Raw genomic sequence first — 20209 nt, 5'->3', positions numbered from 1 at the left:
CAGATTCCACCGGTGAAGAGCTGGGTGACGAGAGCGAGACTGTCCCCGAGATCGTCATTGAGTGAGCCCATCCTGCCTCCGGTCGCCTACAAAGTTTATTTTCTGATATTGGCTTCTCAGCATTGCTTGTAAAATCCTGATTTTTCTCATATTAAAATGTATAAATTCATAACCAATTCTAGCCATGTGGTAAGGAATTAAAATGGAACTAGTTAAACATGTCTATCCAGGGAACAGGGGCCACAGGCGTGCGGAGCAGGACTGAAGCTAGAATCCCTTGTGGGAGCCAGCGTACTTCCACAAGAGCAGTGTGGGCAAAGGAGGATGAGTAGGGGCATCTTTCCCTCGTTTCCCTGATCAAATCAGTCTCTGGAAACTGGAAAACATATATTCAGGGGATGTAGACTCTTAAATCAATTAGCAGTTTATTCTGGTGCTCTCTCCCCTGGCTCACCAAGGACCAGCTATTCACAACACGCTTGACCTCCTGCCCAGAGAGGACCATCTATTTCTGGCCCCTCTCGTAAGGTCTTCGGCATTGCCAGAATATTTGGATCACTGAGCCTAGCTCCACTGTAGAGCTAAGCCCTGTCTTTCTTCCCAAGTGCTCAAACTCATGCACAAAATGTGTGCCCTGTCTTGGCAAGTAGAGGGTTCTTCACCCTTACAAGCCGTGGATAATTCACATTGGGGTGTTTTGGGTTTGTTTTCTTAAAAAAAAAAAAATCCCAACCCTTGGGTAGCTAGCAGGGAGGGAGGGGCTGAGGTCTAGGGTAAAGAAGAATGTGTGAGAGCAGTAATTACCCAAGACTGCCCTCCTCAGGCCTTTATTTCAGAAAACATACTGGTGGGGTCATTTACCCGTTCGCATGCATGTACCGCCCTAGCCTCTCCTGACCCCACTGAGGGTCAGACGTGTGCGGCCTGGCTCTCGCCAGCGCAGCCCAGCACCAAACCTACCACCACCTTCCTCACCCAACACAGATCATGGCCGCGTGATCCCAAGGGATAATGCGGCGCAATCTGCGGAAAAGGCACAAATTCCTCCACTCCTGCGGCGCCTGGGTGGTTAGGTTGGTTAAACATTCAACTCTTGGTTTCAGCTCAGGTCATGACGGATGTCCGTAAACGTACTTGGTGCTCATCACTGGGGGGCTAGCGGTGGTGAACGTCGGGGGCGGGGGGGATCGCATCACTAGCTTTCAGGTTACAGCTGCTTTCCGAAGATTCAAAGCTGCTGCCACCACTCAACAGACTGCTGAGGTCACGGCAGCCCCCCAACAGTCCCAAGCCCAGTGACTAGTGGGGGAATATGGAGTCCAGCGTGCAGCCTGCGTGTCTGCTCTGCAGAGGAGGAGAGAGTGGCTTCCACCTTCCAGATTTCACCCAGGTACATTTTATTGGCAGAACTCTGCTGTCAAGGGAATCTGTGAAATGTGGTTCGTGGGCTTCCAGCACCTGCAAAGAAAGGGATAGAAGTGGGTGTCAAAAGCCAACCAACACTATCCAACAAATGGGTGGGTGTTCAAGTCTTTCTAAAAGGGGGGTGGTGTCTACCAGGAGTAACATGGTGGAGAGCTAGCTAAGTCAGAAACCTAGAAAGGTGTCATTCTAGCTGGGCAGCAGGTGAGGTACCAGATACTGGATACTGATGACATGCAGTCATCCCCAGAGGTGACTGGAGAAGCACCTGGAGTTGATTCTTAGTTTGGTCTCTGGAGTGTTCTCACTGGAATGAGAGCTGAATGGACTATGGGCAATGAGGTATCTGAGGAAACACAGCCCTCATTCAAAAGGGCTGCCAGAGAAAAGGTATCCATAGGGAAACACAATTTCTCAAAATACGGTCTTTGAACCTCGAAACTCAAACATCCCCGAGATGCTTATTTAAAAGACTGACCCTGAAAAATAAACAGATTAATTAAATTTAAAAGGCCGATCCTGTGCATCTCCCCTGTTGAAAATAAACCAAACCAGACACCACTGAAAGTGGTCCAGACAGATCTCAATCAGTAATAAAGGACTGCTGTAGTACATGCAATATGGGACTGCTGTAGTACAGGGAATACGGGACTCAGTAGTAAGGGGAATACGCGACTGCAGTAGTACGGGGAATACGGGACTGCTGTAGTACAGGGAATATGGGACTGCAGTAGTACGGGGAATACGGGACTGCTGTAGTACAGGGAATATGGGACTGCAGTAGTACAGGGAATACGGGACTGCTGTAGTACAGGGAATATGGGACTGCAGTAGTACAGGGAATATGGGACTGCTGTAGTACGGGGAATACGGGACTGCTGTAGTACAGGGAATACGGGAAGGCTGTAGTACAGGGAATACGGGACTGCAGTAGTACAGGGAATACGGGAAGGCTGTAGTACAGGGACTATGGGACTGCTGTAGTACAGGGAATACGGGAAAGCTGTAGTACAGGGAATACGGGACTGCAGTAGTACAGGGGATATGGGACTGCAGTAGTACGGGGAATACGGGACTGCTGTAGTACAGGGAATACGGGACTGCAGTAGTACAGGGAATATGGGACTGCTGCAGTAGTACGGGGAATACGGGACTGCTGTAGTACAGGGAATACGGGACTGCAGTAGTACAGGGATTAAGGGAATGCTGTAGTACAGGGAATATGGGACTGCTGTAGTACAGGGAAAAGGGCTCATCGTGACCGGAACTTAACTGGGGCTAGTACAGAGGTGACTGGGTATTTCACAGGGAGACTGAGGGAATGACTGGGGACTCTATAACCAGAAGTGAAAAACTACAAAAAGCAGGACGGTGGGTTGGCCCATATGAAACCATCTGGGCTTGCTAACTGGCACTTATCAAAGTTAGGCTCTTACCCTCTCCCGGAAGCTGGATACAAGGGCCCTATCCTCAGGTGTTGGCTGGAATAAGCAGCAAATTCTTCAGACAGCCTTGAGCTTTTGAGGCAGGCACTTTAACGGAGGCTTGGGTTCTACTCGGGATGCGGCCATGAGCTGCTCGAAACTATGTTAGTGTTTGTTCAAGTCTTCAAGGGCCAAGCAAGGTTGAATGAAGAAGAGGGCTCAGAGGAGCCTGGCTAGCATTTAGAGAAAGAGAGAATCTGTCGCCCTCGAAACCCACATGCCCACCCCTCCTGAGCTGGTCTCCGAAACAGAGGGACCATTCTAACAAGGCTTTTTTTTAAGATTGATTGATTGATTGATTGATTGATTTGAGAGAGACAATGAGAGAGAGCATGAGAGGGGAGAGGGTCAGAGGGAGAAGCAGACTCCCTGCCAAGCAGGGAGCCCGATGCAGGACTCCATCCTGGGACTCCAGGATCATGACCTGAGCCGAAGGCAGTCGCTTAACCAACTGAGCCACCCAGGCGCCCCTCTAACAAGCCTTCTTATGCTCACCAAACTACTGAAGTAGGGCAAAGAGAGCCGGGAGGCGGTGGAGCAGAGGTTCTCTGGCTTCTTCAGGACTGGAGGTCAACAGGGATTGGAGGGTGGGAGAGGCAGGGCAGAGCCGACTGAAGATGACCAGAAGGCACCACTGGATTCTTACCCTTGGAGTCCCGAAGGCTCATGCCGGCTGGCAGCCGCCCCCATGGAAGTCAGGGCCTCTCAGTCCTGGGGAGTGCCAGGCACGACCAGCTCCGGCTCCTGAGGTCCTAGTGGGGAGGAGATGTTGTTGAGACCTGGGGGATGGGGGGGGAGGAGCACACTCATTCAAGAGTTAAAGTCCTAGAGGCCTGAAGCAGAAGCGGGAATGGTGCTTCAAGGTGGAGCTTTGTGTGTTCAAGGGTAGTGTTGGAGAAGGTTTGGCGCCACGCTGTGGAGGGTTCCAGCTTGCAGGGCCAAGGGAAATTAAGACCTCAACCTGTGAACAGCATAAAGACCTCACGTGGATGAGGGCGACACCCCAGAATGGTGGAGCCGTCAAATAGAAGGCGCCTGGCTCCCTGACATGTGAACCACCAAACCAGCCCTGGACTACAGTCCTTAACCAGATGATTATATCAGAGATCAATAAGCTTCTTTTTTATCTACCACACTGTTGTGTTGGGTCTCTACTGCGACTGAACCTATAGCCTAATGAAGGAGTGAGTACGTGCACTGGTTATCCTTCGCTACGACAATGCTAACTGATAAACCATCCCCAAACTCAGCGGACTGGAACACCGATTCTCGCAGGATGGCCGGTACAGCTGTACTCGAATGCTCTGCCGGCTGGGTCAGTGCTGGTCTGCAGATCGGCGGGGCTAGCTCTTTTCCACCTGTGTTGGTTCTGGGGCCCCCCAGCTGCAGAGGCTACCGGAAGGAAGCATAATAAGAGGCGAAGCAGAAACTTCATTGGACCTCTTCAAGCCCAGACACAGAACGATCACACTTTCATTTCTGCCCATTCCATGGGCCAAAGCAAGTCACATGGTCAAGCCCCGGGCCAGGGGACAGGAAGTACACTCTGCCCACAGGGAGACAAAGCAAGAGTGTGGATGTAGGGAGAGCCAATAATTCTCTCTATCCCGGGATGGGACCGAGCCCTGGTTTAGAGGTTATGTACAAGGCCCCGCTCTTTTAGGTGTCCCCTGTAAATGGAGCAGAGGGAAAGATAGTCCATCAATGTGAAAGCCCCACCGCAGTTCTCTGTTAGGGCAGGAACCCTGACAAGGCAAGAATCACATCTCCTTCCTCTCCCCAATACCTAGTACCAGGCCCTGCCCGCAGCGATGACTCAGGAATCTTACTGGGTGGATTTTAAACCATTTCTTCATTCTCCACATATGATTTCCTTTTGAAATACAGACTGACCTCCTAAAGGTCAGCACATAGTGCTGAGGTTGCCCCAGAAGCTGCAAAGGGACTATGCCATTAGGAGCTGGGATTTGTACCTAGATCTGTCTACACTGAATCCTATATCCACTGCTTCCCATAGGAACCTCCAGAAGAAAGGGCTTCTACAAGTTAAACATCAAACCAGGGTAATGAGGGGCACCTGGGTGGCTCAATTGGTTCCGCGACCCACTCTTGGTTGTGGCTGAGGTCATGATCTCAAGGTCCTGGGATCAGCCTGTGTGGGGCTCCACACTCAGCAGGGAGTCTGCTTGAGGATTCTCTCTCTCCCTGTGCCCCTCCCCTGCCCAAATAAATAAATCTTAAAAAAAAAGAAAAAAGAAAAAAGGTAGTGAAATTTCTTTGTCTTGAGGCCTTTTGAAACTAGAAAGATTCTCATTGCCTGAAATGTCCTAAGAGGGAGGCTGTCTAAAGGCACGACCCTAGTCAGGGATCTGCATGGACTTCGGACAATTTGAAGAACAGTGAGATTCACCATCAGAGCCCCCAAGGCTCCACAAGGCCTCCGGCCCCTGTCATCATCTCTTTTGCCAGCTTTCAGGGCAAAAGCAGAACCGGCCCCAGATGCTCTACCTTAATTGCTGCCTTTCCCCACATACTTTGCACTCCAAAGGAGTACCACTTGAAGAGGGCCAGGATTAACCCTAGAGAATGCCACCGTCACCACCGAATTCCAGGCACGGGGCATGTGGGTGGAAAGTATATTTTAGGGCAGTGACTCATGGTAAGTTGCTTCCTCCAGTCCCTAAATGGGACTATTCAATGTCAAGCTATCTCAGGCTCGGGCTGACAAAAGCAGAGGGATAGGGAACCTAGTGTTGCTGTAAGCTGTTGGTCAGGATACATGAATATATACACTGCTTGTATAACTTGACCAAGTTCACAAAGACAAATATATCAGTCGCTGTTCTTTATGCTCCAAGTGAAAGAAATCCAACTAAAATATGCTTGAACCAAAAATGTCATACAGTGGATCAGCTCACATACCCGGGAAGCCTAAGTGCTTAAAGCTGGCTGCATCTAGGGCTCAAACAGCGTCATCCTTTCCCCATCTGTTCCTCAACTGTGCTTTCCTCTGGCTTCAGGCTCTGAAGGATGCAAGCCCCAAGGCTGCAAAGATGGTCATTAGGAATTCCAGCTCTACACCGGTGTACAGGAAAACCCATCCTCAAAATGCCTCTGGTTGGTCTGCTTGGACGCTACCTCTGGGAAGAGGAGATTTCTGATTGGCCAGCCATGGTCACGTGCACATGCGAGGTCAGGCCTTAAACCAGTACTTAAGTTCGGTTAAAGCACAGGGACTGAGTTGAAAGTTAAGAGGGAGGTTGTCTTACCGCAAGATAAGGAGGTGAGGTGGCAAATGGAGGATGAGAGACTGAAGCTAGATTGAACAAACCCTTAAGCCTAAACTTGGAACAGGCTTTCAGCCGCCCCCATTCATAGATGCTATTGTGGTTAAGTAAAACACAAACTCACTTAGGAGCAGGAGTGCCTCCATGATAATTTTGGGTCCTTGTGTATTTTTTTCCCCAATTCGTAGCTACTAAAGGTATAATTACTATCATGAGCAGGTCCCAAGACCATTCTGTTCTTTAATATTCGATAGGGATTCTTAACTGCGGATGAGCTCCAGCAGAGAGAGAGAGTAAAGAAAGCAGGAAGAGAAGGGAGCCAGGAAAAGGCCAACCCAGGAAGCAGTGAGGGAAGGTTCCAGGGTGGCAGCTGTGGGACAGGTGGAGGAGGTAGCTGGAGGGCACGGGAAGGCTAAGTACCAGCCAGAGCACTGGAGGGGACCAGAGGAGTGCTAATGGCAGGTAGCACAGAAGGAGGAGAAGAACGGAAACGTTCTGGGGGTCAGGGATGGAAACGATCACAATCAGAGTACATGAGGAAGCTCGGCAGTGAACAATATTTACACAGTCACAATTCTGTAAACACTATCAGTTACCTTGAAAGAGTGACATAACTAAACCCCAAGAATGGACTGGGTTGTTAAAGAGCTAACTCCTTGTCTGTGGTATTAGGAAGTCAGTAGACAGTGTCTAAAATGGATAAATCAAGAGCTAGAAGCGCAAGATAGGTGGAGATAAGCACCAGAAGATTCAGCTAGAAGTAACCAGCCCCAGTGAGCTGGCTCAGGAGGGTGGGGATGGGGGGGGGGGCAAGAAAATGCTGTGGGTCATTAGGTTTCCTCACCATTTCATTTCATACTATTTAAACTGTAAGCTATGTGTATAACAACATTTGGGGGTTTTAAAAATTCATTATTTTGTCAAAGCTTTATTTTTGTCCAGCTTTATTGAGGTATAATTGACAAATCAATAATTAAAAACCCTTTAAATCCATTTTTTAAAAGAGAGTGGGGAGAACCAGCGTTCCTATAACAGAACCCAGGAGAACATTAGCTATTCCAGTTTTGAGAGAAAGGGCTGCATTAGTACTAGTTTGATGATTTCAGTCAGCTGCCAAATAGGGATACATCTGGGGTTCAAACAAGAAAGGCTCTCAAAAAAAAAAAAAAAAAGAGAGAAAAGAAAAAAGAAAGGCCCTCACTCCAGTGCTCAGAGAGAAGTTAAAAACAGATCTGACTGGATTGGGAAGGGAGAATTAGCCCAAACTATAATAATATAGCCAGTCATCTTTTCTTTTTCTTTTTAAGATTTTATTCATCCAGGGGCGCCTAAGATTTCCTGGCTCCAAACCCCACTTGCTCCACCACCGAACTATGCCAGCCCTCCAACTAGAATTAGAGCTGGGTGAGAGTCCTCCCTCTACCATTTATTAGTTGTGTGGCCAAGTTACTCAACTTCTCTCTTAAGCCTCTCTTCTTATCTGTGCTTTGGAGGTAACAATGGCAACCTACCTTCCCAGTGGTTGGTAAGGACAAATCACAATCCATTGGCGGTGAGGGCTGGGCACAGGAGAGGTGGTCAAGCCGAAATTCTGGGACCCCATGCCAGAGTGACTCTCCAGGGTAGGGGTGGGGTTCAGGAATCTACACGTTGGACCTGTCCCCAGGGAATTCAGACACCCACAGTTCTCCTACCTGACTTTTTGCATAACTCTGCATAGTGCTTGAAATCTAAGCTGACAGACCAGTGGCCTGTAAGGGGCCTTTGGGAATGTTTCACCCCTTCCTGCACTGGCCTCCAACTGTGTCCATGCATCCTCCCTTTCCCCCTCACCCAATCTGTCTTTATCACCCCTCCTATCCGAACCCCCTCCCCTTCCTCTGTTCTTACCTCCTAGCTTCCTCTCCACCTCTCGCTGCACCCTCCCCTGAGCTCAGCCTGCATTCCTACTCAACAGCCATTTCTCTTCAGTCTCTTCACCTGCAATGCTCTTTCCTCTATCCATCTGGAAGGCTCAGATACAAGTTGCCTCCTCCAGGATAACCTTCAAGCCCTCTTCTCTGGCACCGTGGCACTTTGCATGTGCCTTTATTACTGTTCAAATGACATGGTAGTGTGAGATTTTTTTCTGCCTGGAGACTACCTGGTGGACTCACGGCCCATGAATGGTGGAAGTCACACCAGAGCAAGATGAAGAGAGGAAGACAAGCCCATAGACTTTGCAGAGGGGCCAAGAGGCATGGGAAGTAAGAGAAGATCATGAGATGGGGGCTCCTGAAAAGGCAGACAAGAGATTACTATGTGGGGGTTCCCACGGTTTTTGCAGACAGGGGCTGTGCAAAAATTCATTGGAAGAACTGAGGACTGTTGCTTGCTCCATTTAGGGGAGGGCATGCTTGTGTCAAGACACTGATGCTCTTGCTGTGCTAATTATGACGAGAAGCACTATCCTTTTGCCTGGGAAACGGGATTTCCCTAGTAAATCCCTTACTTTCCACCTTGTTTAACACCAAGAGAATACTTTGCCTCTATGTCTTTATTTCTAACTTCCTCCTCAATGATTAACCATACTGAATGCATTCAGGCTCATCTAGTCTAAAACCAGGAAGACGTGGTTCTCACTCCTGGAGAGAGAATTACTGAAGGGGCAGCCCCCACGCGCTCAAGTGCCACACCTCCAACAGCTGGTTTTATAAATGGAAACAGGCACTGGGACCTGGACCTTCCCAGAAAGGCCAATGAAGCCCCTGACCCAGATCAGTGGAGCTTGCTTCCAAGAACTGTCCTGTTCCTAGACCAGCCCTGTAGATACCCCCTAAGTTCCCCTGGACCTGCAGGTAGCGATACCTCTCCACCCCAGCACTCACCCCACACTCAGGCCCTAAGCTCCCATTTGACCAAAGCCTTCAGGTGTGAAATAGCGGAAGCAAAGACATCCCCCCAAAAAACACACACTTTTGACCTTTTGTTCTGAGTGCATCTGAAAGAGAAATACCAACTCTACCAAGGAAAGCAAACAAACAACTACCTGGCTGGATGAGAATAACCGGGCCCTTGATCTTCGCGCCTCCGGGCTGATGGGCAGGTTACGGGAGAAAGCCCAGGGGACCTAAAGGCGCTCCCCTGGTATAAGGTGTGGCCCAAACACGTATGCTTTTCCCCAGAGCCGCAAGGCGGGAAGCACCACCTGCGCTGATGCCCTCAGGGAGGCAAAAATACGGTAGGCTATTGGTCCGATTTTACAAGTGGGAGCCTTCCCCGCAGGAGGCCAAGAGACAGTCCCAATGTTACACAGGCGGTGCTGTGGCCCGGCGAGGTCATGAACCCAAAAGCCAGGATCTAGTCTGACACAGACACTGCTAGAGGCGGGCAGGAGGACACGTTCCGCCCGACGCTGGTGGCCTCGCCTAGTGACCTCACCTCTTCGCGCGCACCTGGGCGGGGTAGAGTCGGGAGCCTCCCAGATCACTCACCTGCTCGCGGTTTGGCAATTTGGGCGTGCGGAAGCGCGGGCCCCGCCCCACGGCTCCTCCAGCCCTGCGATTGGCTTCGGGGGCCGGGGGCGGGGCCGGGCGCTGAACCGACGTGATGGCGTCAGGCGCCGCGAGCGCCGTTTCCTGTTGTCAGTGGGGGAGAGGCCGCAGCTTCGGGTCGGAGGTTTAGAGGCTGCAGCGGCCACGAGTGCCCCTCGCCCCGTCGCCGCTCCCTCTGGTGAGTTAGGGGTCGGGGGCGAGGAGGGCGAGAAGGGGCGGCGGGGCCGAGACGCGAACGGGCGGTGGGCCACCAGCCCTGTCCATGCTCCCAAACCCCTGGTTGCCTTGACACTGTCCTGCTTTAGAGCCCTTTCCCTTCCCCGCCTGAGCCCCGCACCCCACCCCACTCGGACCCGAGCCTTCAGCCCGCACAGCCACTGCTGACCCGTCCCCTCCATCTTCTCCCGCCCGGGACCCGAGCCAAGCCCCTACCCCCCACCCCCTCACCACTGGTGCTGCGTAAATGCAGCCACACTTTTGACCCCACGGTAGCCCAGTTCCATCCCCCAGCGCAGCCACATCCCTCGGCCTCCCTCTAACGCATCTCCTCCTCACCCCTCAACCCCTTGGGCAACTCCAGTGTTCCACGCCAGCCTCCTCTGATCCCCACCATTCTGGTTTTCCCCTATTCTGGCTCACCTTTCTTATCCCAGCCCCCCAGCCCCCAAGGTCTGCTCAGCCGTAACACCCCACCTCCACCCAGCCTCATTTAATACCTACCACCAAAGCAGACGCTCTGTTGAGCTCACCCCCTCTTCTTAATAACTCTGATCTCAGCCCTATCCTAAGTCTTATTACATGTATCTTCTTGTCCTCACAGACTCAACCCCTAACTTCCGAGCCCACCACATAATTTCTTATCACCTCCAGCCGGCCCGAGGACACTTCATCCCTAAGTCTTTGCTAAACTGCCCCCAACTCTTGCTGCCCCAGTTCCTACCACCCCTCCCCAGTCTTATTAAAATGAGGTCTCCATGTCCCCATTTCTTCACCCCAACTCTGCACCCATTCTTCCCTTGACGTGGTCCCCGTTTGATCTGAGAACTTAGTACAGCCCCCTGCCAACCCCACCTGCTTCCCCTCAACAGCCAAGTCAAGGTGCTTCCTCAGAGCCAGGCAGTTGCTGAGCAGCTCGATGGGTACAGGGCCTCAGATGGTAAATAAGTGTGGAGGAGTAGAGCTCCATCTCCTGTGGTTCAAGGGTTTTTCCTGGATGTCTGGTCCCCTGTACCTGTTGTCCCCAAGGATTGTGTTTCTAGCGTTCATCTTACATTACTTGTGTTGTCTGCTGGAATGGTAGGTATCATCCAAATACCTGGAAGGTGAGGGATGGCTACTCATTGAGCCTGGGACAGTGGAAACTTATCACTTCCTTTTGGATGGTAATCTGTAGAAACTCAGAGGGTCCTACCATGTGGGGTTGGCTGTGGTCACAGAGCCATGTCCAAAAGTGTTGTCCTGGCACTTAGAAAGGACCCTCACCCAGTGCTCCCCCCAGCCAGAGCTGATTGCAGATTAGTCCCAATACCGAACACAGGGAAACACAGTACCAGAGGTGATGTTACATGTTGTGAAGAGTATAGGTGAGTGGTCCTGGGGAGGCTGAGGCCTAGGTGGATTCAGAGGCTGTTGAATTGCTTCCTCTTTTTGCAGGTACTGGATCATTGAGTTTTGACCATTTTGATGACCCATGAACTCAGAGAGCCAAGTTATCTCAGAGTAGCTAGACCTTCTTGAGGCATCCAGGCCCCATTGTTAATATTTATAATCTCCTGGGCTTGTTGGGTGCACATCCCCTCTTAGTTCTGGTGACCAGGCTCCAAAGGATTGGCCATTTCACAGCAATTGTAAAGGGCCCCAAAGAGGACCCATTGTCTTTGCTTGCCATTTAGAGTCTCACTTCTTTGAAAATTGAATGCTCTTCTACCTTCAATATCCCCCTACCCCCCCCCCCCACTAAGGTGTGATATATCTAAAGGGTTTTCAGCCAGTTGGTAGCTTGGTGTAATGGAAGGAATTCCACAGTGGCCCTATCACTGAAAAGTTGTATACCTCAACTTCTCCCTGAGCCTTTTTATTTTACTCATCTGTTCATTCAGCAAGTATATTTTGAGCACCACTGTGTGCCATGCAGTGTTCTAGGCACTAGAAATGCAATGGTGAATGAGTTGGGCAAAGTTTCTGCTTTCATTCCTTCAGAGTTTGGTCCTTGCTGGAATCCTAAGGGATGTGGGACAAGAATATGGGGGAGAGGGTGCCTGGGTGGCTCAGTCCTTAAGCGTCTGCCTTCGGCTCAGGTCGTGATCCCAGGGTCCTGGGTTCGAGCCCCACATCAGGCTCCCTGCTCAATGGGAAGCCTGCTTCTCCCTCTCCCACTCCCCCTGCTCGTGCTCCCTCTCTCGCTGTCTTTCTCTCTGTCAAATAAATAAATAAAAATATTAAAAAAAAAAAAAAAAGAATATGGGGGAGATGCAGGGCGCCTGGGTAGCTCAGTCAGTTGAGTGTCTGACTCTTGGTTTCAGCTCAGGACATGATCTCATGGATTGTGAGATCGAGCCCCGCACTGGGCTCCATGCTGGCCATGGAGCCTGCTTAAGATTCTCTCTCTCTCCCCCTGCCCCTCCTCCCACTCATGTGCATTCTCTCTCTCTCAAAAATAAATAAATCTTAAAAAAAAAAAAGAATGTGGGGGAGATGGGTGTTGTTGGGTAGGAGGAGGGAGGGAGTAAAGAAAGATACCCAATGTTCATAGACTTCACATTTCTGGCCTCACCCACTAGCCTTTAGACTGAGAATCACAAGCTAGAAGTTTCTTGCCCTCCAGCTGGGATTCAGTTGCTTCAAAGGCCTAGTTGCCTTCACCCCCATACACACACACACACCCATCCCACCCCTCACAGGACCCTTGTCCAGAACTCCAACTTTCTTCAGGTGGAAGGAGGTGCTGTTTACTCACTCAGCACTCACATGTCTGAAGGATCAGCTGCCTTTCTGAATCAGAAGATAACTTTGTCATTTGTTTCCAACTGAAAACCCTGACTCATCACCTGGTACAGCAGCTGGAGGGCTTAAACACCGGCCTGTTGTTCTGCATAGCCAGGTGCAGGATCGGATTCAGGCTGTGGAGACTGAGGCTGTCACGGATGGCGGGGAAGTCTCCAAGAAGAGGAGATTGCTGTTTACTGATGAATGGAGTGTTTCGAAAGCGGTGAAGCCAGGTCATCCATTTCTTCTTTTAATGTAAGTCTCATCTGGGCCTTTCTCCTCTTTTCATTCTTCCTTAGTCTCTGGAGGAAGTGAAATTGGAAGTATATAGAAGGGCGTATAATAAAGAAAATCAACCAGAATGTCTCCTTCCTGTGTGTAGGAACATTTAAGAAAGGACAGTTCTGAAACCTAGCTACCGTGGAAAGAATCTGTGCTCCGAGGATACTTTGGGAGTATCTACAGGGCTGGCCTGGGAACAGGACAGTTCTTGGAAGCAAGCTCCGCTGATCTGGGCCAGGGGCTCCACGGGCCTTTCTGGGAAGATCAGGGTCCCAGTGCCTGTTTCCATTTATAAAACCAGCTGTTGGAGATGGGGCACCTGAGTGTGTGGGCCTGCCCCTTTGTTATGCTACAGATCTGACGGGCAAGATTGTTTCTTGTTGGTTTTAGGCCTTCTTTAATGAAATGGAGCTTCTGAGTGCCCCTAAACGGTCTCTGAGTAATAAGTTTGCCTGCAGCTCTTTGAACCAAGGACTTGAGACAGTTTGATCTGGTGAAAGGCACAGGACTTGGAATGAGGAAACCAAAGAATTCTGTCCTTTACCTGAGACCTGTTTCTACTGAGCCTCCGTTTTCTCCTCTATGAAATGGGAGATAATCATCCTCCTTTCACAGGATTGTTTTAAGAATTAAATGAGATTAGAGAATGAGATCCTGTGCCAGGGTGAATCAATGCTGAGGGACGGAAGTAGACTTAGGATGGGTTGGAGTTTCCTAAAGGCAGACGCCACTCACCTTTTCTGCTCAACTGCACTTGTGATGTTTGAAACTCTCTATTTGCTCTCCTCAGCCTGGGTGTCCCGAAGAGACACCCCTCTTTGGTTTGGTTCTTGGTGTCAGTGAAGACTGTTCTGAGGATAGGAAGTGAAGCCAGTCCCATAGGACGGTAGATTGGGGGTCTGGGCCCCCCAGGAGCCCTGCTGACCTAGCAGTCAGGAGACCCAGACCCCAGAGATCTCATAGACTGTCACGTTCCTGCCTCTGAGCTGGTTTCTTGCCTCCCTGAGGTGTTAGGGAACAGACAAGCCTCGGTAGGGTGCTCTGGCTTCTTGCAAAGAAAGATGTGCCCTTAACTTTGGCCTGACCCCAGAGTCTCATCCTATTTTGTGAATTGTCAAGTGGCTCTTCTGGATTTCTCTGCGCTGTTGTCATTTTGTGGCTTTTCTGACTCTTCACTTTGTTTTAGGCCACAGTTGTCTCCTATCTGCCCCTGCTCTGATCTCTCAGTATCCGTTGACTTTGTTTTTTTTAGCAGACCCTGACTTGGCCAGAGCACCCACTCACTGAGAAGCCTCCCTCCCTCCCTCCGTGAATACTCTATTATTTTTGGTTAATTAATTAATGAGGCCTTAATGGACCTACCATTCAAATTGTTGAGGTCCAAGTCATAAGGCTGCCTGAGGGAAGGGCAGTTTTGGAGCTTGAGGCTCTGTTGGGAAGGACCGGACTGAAGGCAGGCCTTAGGCCTCTGGAATTGCTGAAAGGGATTGGATGCCAGGGTCTTGGAGCCAGAGAACCTGGACTTGACCTGCAGGGCTGTAAAGGGTAACCTTGAAGGAACCTCGCCTCCAGGATCAGGCACAATTTCAGGAGGGACTCTGACTGCAGCCTTTTCCAGTCGTCCTGGTGGCCAGAGCATGGAGCTGGTCTGCAGAGGAGGGTCCTGAGAACTCCAGGCGGGTAGGAGCCAGGAACATGGTGAGGGAGAGGCAGTCAGACAGGGGCTGTGGCCAGGGGCCGGCGCGCTCTTCCTGCCAGTCTGTCATGGGCTGACCAGAGCTGGTGCTGCAGGGGCCATTCCCCACACACACCTACCTCCCTCTGCATGCCCTTCCTTAGGAAGGTTGGCTCTGGGTCCTGTTTACCCTTGGCCAGCTCCAGAGGCCAGGGCTTGAATCAGAGCATCTAACATCATTTCGGGCCACCCTGCTGTTCTCCATGCTCCGCTGTTCTCTGTAAATCTTTCCCACCAGCCTGACCTTGATGTTCCCTTGCACCCCCTCAGCTGGGCCCCCAGCTGGAGAGCCCTCCTCCCAGACCCCCCTACTCCCTCCCTACCCATCCCTTAGCCCTGGCTCACATTCGCCTCTTCCAGAAGGGTTGACCTCGTCCTAGAGGGAGGTGGTGGAGTCTGCCACTATCAGCCCTGGAATCTTGGGAAGTTCCTTGACCTGGGTCAGCTTCTATTTCTTATCTGTTAGATCAGGATAATAAAACAGCTCTCCTAGGGTGACTAGGAGGAATGCAAGAAGCAATATATGTAAAGAGTACAAAATCCATTTAGCATGCCTTGGCTTTATTAACTTCTTTGGACAATGACCTATTTTTTGGTGTCTCCTCCTGCTCAGGCTGTGTGGTCACTAGAAATCTGTTCAGATGGGACGGTGCCTGCCTGGGAGGGGAGACTACATAAGGCCATGAAGACTGGGAGGCATGGTTCATTGGCAGGTGTCTTTGGAAACCAACTGCTACACTGATCAATACATGAGTTTTATAATTGGAATTCCAAGTATGTTTCCCTCCCCTGTCTCTTTTTTTAGAAATGTCATCTCTTGCTGGGTTTGCACAGAGTTACTGAAAAGTATTTGTTGACTATATAGAGTAATTTAGAGTCATGTGGACACCACCCAAACTACAGTCCCCTGGGATGGGTGTCATGTTTGTTTCTCCCATATCACCCCACCGGCCTAGGAGAGGGCTCTGCATACAGTAGGTATTAATATTAAATAAAAGCTGCACATTTTGTTGGATATTAGTAGTTCTATACCAGCTTTATTTTGGTTAATATTTTCTTTGTGTATCTTTTTAAAAACCTTTTCCTTGTACGTTTTCCCTGTCAATGTTTATGTAAGGCACATAAAATATAGCTGGATTTTAAAAATATCATCTTTTTCCTGGTGCCTTTCATCTGTTTTCATTTCTTGTGATAACTAATATAATTGGATTTGCTCCTACCATCTTATTTGGTGTTTTGTTTTTACCACTTTTTTAGTTGCTTCTTTTTTCCCCCCTTCTTTCATGACTTCTACCGATTCAGAAGTTACACATTTTATTTCTGTTCCTCTTAGTGGTCACCTTCAGTTTTTAACAGCATTCTTGACCAGTCTGAAATTAATCAGTATCTCTGCCTTCATCCTGGACAAAACAAAGACTTCAAATGTTCAAACTCTGATGACCTCTCCTATCTACGAAGTTTTCTTATTCCACCTTTAAAAAAAAAAACTCTCTCCAAAGTGGTCATTATATGTATTTTTATTTTTAAATTTACATTCAGTACAATTCACTTTTTTTTGGGGGGGGGTATACAGTACTAAGAGCCTTGACAAATGCTTAGGGTTGTGTAATCGCCAACATAATCAGGATAGGGTTCTATCAGACCAACAAGCTTCTTCATGCTGCCACTTTGGAGTCACAACCCCCTTCCTTCCCATAGGCCCTGATGAGCACTGATTAGTTCTTTGTCCCTATGGTTTTTTCTTTTCCAGAATGTCAAATAAATGGAATCATATGATAGGTAGGCTTTTCAGTCTGGCTTCTTCCACTTAGCCTCATATACCCACTTGCTGCAAGTGTCCATTGCTGTTATTGCTGAGCAGTATTCCATCATATGGATGTATCACGGGTTTTTTTTTTAAGTTAAATTTTTATTTTTATCCATCTTCAGTTGAAGGACATTTGGGCTGAATCAGGCTTTGGTGATTATGAATAAAGCCAACATAATTATTCACATAGTTTTTGTGTGTATGTGTGAACAAAAGTTTTCATTCTTCTTCGGAAAATACCTAGGAGGAGCACTGCTGAGTCATGCAGAGAGTAGATGTTTAACTCTATAAAAAAACTGCCAAACTGTTTTCCACAGCGGCTATTACAGTTTGCATTCCCACCAGCAAAGTATGAGTGTTCTAGCTGCTCCCCTCCTCACGAGCATTTGGTTTGGTCAGTTGTGGGTGTGTGCGTGTGTTTCATTTGTTTGTATGTGTGCCTTTCTGTGTGTGTGTGATGGTATCTCATTGTGGGTTAAATTTGCACTTTCTAGTGAATGATGGCGTTGAACTCTTTTCAGGTGCTTATTTCCCATCTGTGTATCTTCTTTGACGATGTGTCTTTAGCTCATTTTTTAAGTGGGGCTGCTTTCTCATTGTGGAGTTTTGAGAGTTCGTTACGCATTTTAGATACAGTCCTTTGACAGATAGGTGGCTGGCAAATATTTTCTCCCCATCTGTGGCTTGTCTTTCCATTCTCTGAACAGTGTCGCTCACAGAGCTCCACACCTCCCCGATCCACCGCCTTTTCCCTCCTGCTACTGTGTCTGCAGTACCTAGCAAATGTCTGCATAGTAGGTACCCCACAAATGTTTGTTGAATGGATGAAGTCATGAAGGAGTGGAAGAGCTGAGCTTTCTGGTCCCTGAGGAGGTGACTACGTATTGCTCCCCTCAGAACTACTGGCTCCTTGCTATGGTTTCTGTTTTTCAAGTGACCTTCCGAGCTCTAATTTGGCTTCCTTGGTCTCCTGAGTCCCCGAAAGGCCTCCCCGGAATAATGAGCATGAGTAGCCTAGTGACTGAATAGGCAGCCTTCATCCCCCTCCCGTTCTGAGTTTAGGAAGCAGCATTCTAGTGGCTCATCATTGAGCTTGGTCAGTCCTGAGAGGCTGGCCCCCTTCCGAGTGTCCTGACCCCACTGAGCTTTGGGACTCTCCTGAAGCCTGGACCATGGTGATCGCTCTGAATTCCGGGCTGGGAGGTCCTGCCTGAGGATGCAGCCAACCTTCCTCCTGTGGCTTGTCTCTTGTATCTCTCTCTTCCCTGCTCAGTCCAGAAGTGAGAAGAATGGCTTCTGAGGACCTCCAAGGATGGGAGGACTTTCCATTGTTAGGGAGAGTAAAAGGAAGGGAAAAGTTTTGGGGTGGAGAGAGGGATGGCACAGGAGAGAGCCTGGAACAGGAAAAATGCTCAAGAAATGCTCTAGCTTAATCCCTTCTTACCATACTCGGTGGAAGGGGTTTGCCATCCATGGGCGTTGGTAACAAAGTCTTACTTCCAAACGCAGATGAGACCCAGCAGAGCCTTTTTCTTTGCTCTAGTCAAATTGCCTCTTTTCTTAGTTTCCAAAGGAAAAATGAAAAACCTCTTCTGTCTCTAGAGTTTTTAATGCAGCCTGAGCTACAGAGGCTGAAAATTAGTCAATGGCTCTGAAGCACTATTGGACAAAGAGAAATAAAGGCAGAATGGGGGTGGGGAGGGGTGGTGGATTTAGGTTTTTCTAAAAAGAAAGCATTATACTTTTCCCTTTGAGGTAAACTTCTTCTTTAAAAAATTAAAAATTGGGGAAAAAATTAAAAATTAAAAATTGGAGGTTGCATGCTTTGCTGCCTGCCTCTGAGTTCACTCGATCAGTCAGACTGTCTATCTGTCTGCTGGTAGGAAGCAGATGATACTTCTGCTAAGCCACTCTCTACCCCCACCTTCCCACCATCTTCGTTGTACCCCTCTCTGGTCGCACTCTAGGTTCCTCCTTGCATTCTTGACACTGACTCACTTGTCCTAGGACACGTCTCTGCCTGAGGAGGAGAGTCTTGGGTGCAGCTAATTTATCAGATTGCCCTGCATGGCCCTACAGACATCTCTTATCTTTGGGTTGGACTTTACTTTGGTAAAGCATTTCCCATCTCACTCTACTCACTCAGCCTTGTAATAGTTCTTCAAGGTAGGCTGCACATTTCACTGTGGGGAAGCTGAAGAGCCATTGAGCAAGTCAGAGAGCAGAGGGACTAGAGCTCGGTTCTCCCAACCCATGTCACGTGTGAGATTTTTAAGGATTGGACTCAGTCTTCAGGCAAACTCAAACTCCCCAGAGCCTTTGACTTCCCAGGAAGTTGGGTCCATCTGTTGTCCCCATCCCAAGATCTCTGGAGGCAGGGAGAACTTCTGTCCACCAGAAGTTGGTGGGGGGTGGGGGGGAAAGGTAATGCCCTGATGGCCCAGTCCTCACCCCCCACCTAGCACATCCTCCTGGAGGGTTTCACAGCCAAGCCTCAGACTAGCTCGTCTTTAAGGCTCCTTCCAGCTTCTGGTTCCAATGGTTCTTGGCTTAGTCAGGCTCTGAGACGCCTTGGTTCCTGCCGTCAGCACTTCCTTCAGTTTAAGAATAAAAGGAAGCCATCCCCTGAGTCCCCACGCATGTCTCCCACCCCCAGAGTCTTCTTTGCTAGCTCCTGCTGTTGCAACTGTCAGGAGTGAATTTTTGGGTAATTGTTGCCATGGAGACTCTGCCTTGAGTTATTGTGCAAATGTGTCCCATCTTCTTCCTTATTTGGTGTGTGATATGGATGCTTGCAAAATGGTGAGGTTGAAGGCTCTTCACCTCTCTCCCTTGCCCTCCAAGTTGGTTCACCTGGGCCAAAGCTTCTTGGCAGCCTGCTTCCCATTTCTGCCTTCCCTGAGGCTTTCTGGCCAGTCACTGTCAATGGAAAGAAAGTCCTGCCAGCTGAGGACAAGGAGACCTGCACTATGTGGGTTGAATGGGTGGCCCAGATCCAGTGACATTTGGTGGCAACTGATCTCCAAAGCAGCAGCCCAGATTCCTGGGGCCACCAATCCCTGGATGGGGAACGGAGCTAGAGCTCCCAGCACCTTTCTCCAAGAGACAAAGCCTGTCTACAAGTGGAGGAGTTGCTCACACAGACCTCAACTCCATCCAGCTTCCATAACCATCTTCATGCACACTGATCCCCGGTGCAGAACCCTGGCTTCACGCCTCGCCTCCGTTTCCCCTGAGCATTCATCCTCCCACATGCAGATGATGGGATCATTAGCACTATTTTTTTTTTTTAATTTTTTTATTGATACGTTAATCCCCATACATTACATCATTAGTTTTAGATATAGTGTTCCATGATTCATTGTTTGTGCATAACACCCAGTGCTCCATGCAGAATGTGCCCTCCTCAATATCCATCACCAGGCTAACCCATCCTCCCATCCCCCTCCCCTCTAGAACCCTCAGTTTGTTTTTCAGAGTCCATCGTCTCTCATGGTTCGTCTACCCCTCTGATTTCCCCCCCTTCATTCTTCCCCTCCTGCTACATTCTTCTTCTTTTTTTTCTTTCTTAACATATATTGCATTATTTGTTTCAGAGGTACAGATCTGAGATTCAACAGTCTTGCACAATTCACAGCGTTTACCAGAGCATATACCCTCCCCAGTGTCCATCA

General features: G+C 49.3%; 2 long non-coding RNA genes across 5 annotated transcripts; one reads left to right on the top strand and one right to left on the bottom strand.

Moving 5' to 3' along the window:
* Positions 1–800: 800 nt before the first annotated feature.
* Positions 801–9755, bottom strand: LOC144380872 (uncharacterized). 3 transcript variants are annotated; one of them, XR_013445141.1, is made up of 3 exons: positions 9667–9755; positions 3402–3658; positions 801–1458 (listed from the first exon to the last, which is right to left on the bottom strand). It is a non-coding gene; the product is annotated as an uncharacterized LOC144380872 (long non-coding RNA). The 3 variants fall into 3 exon arrangements; XR_013445142.1 differs by having other exon boundaries at positions 3402–3685; positions 9667–9747; XR_013445143.1 differs by lacking the exon at positions 9667–9755 and adding an exon at positions 9222–9607 and having other exon boundaries at positions 3402–3685.
* A 13-nt stretch (positions 9756–9768) lies between these two features.
* Positions 9769–15950, top strand: LOC118542703 (uncharacterized). Of its 2 annotated transcripts, none has more exons than XR_013445137.1 (3): positions 9769–9904; positions 12823–12966; positions 15342–15950. It is a non-coding gene; the product is annotated as an uncharacterized LOC118542703 (long non-coding RNA). The 2 variants fall into 2 exon arrangements; XR_004920728.2 differs by lacking the exon at positions 15342–15950 and adding an exon at positions 13094–15332.
* The last annotated feature ends 4259 nt before the right edge of the window (positions 15951–20209 follow it).

This window comes from Halichoerus grypus, chromosome 2 (assembly GCF_964656455.1).
Source record: "Halichoerus grypus chromosome 2, mHalGry1.hap1.1, whole genome shotgun sequence".
NCBI classification, from domain to species: Eukaryota; Metazoa; Chordata; class Mammalia; order Carnivora; family Phocidae; genus Halichoerus; species Halichoerus grypus.
Note: the sequence above shows the minus strand (reverse complement) of the source record. Positions and strands in the feature narration are given on the sequence as shown.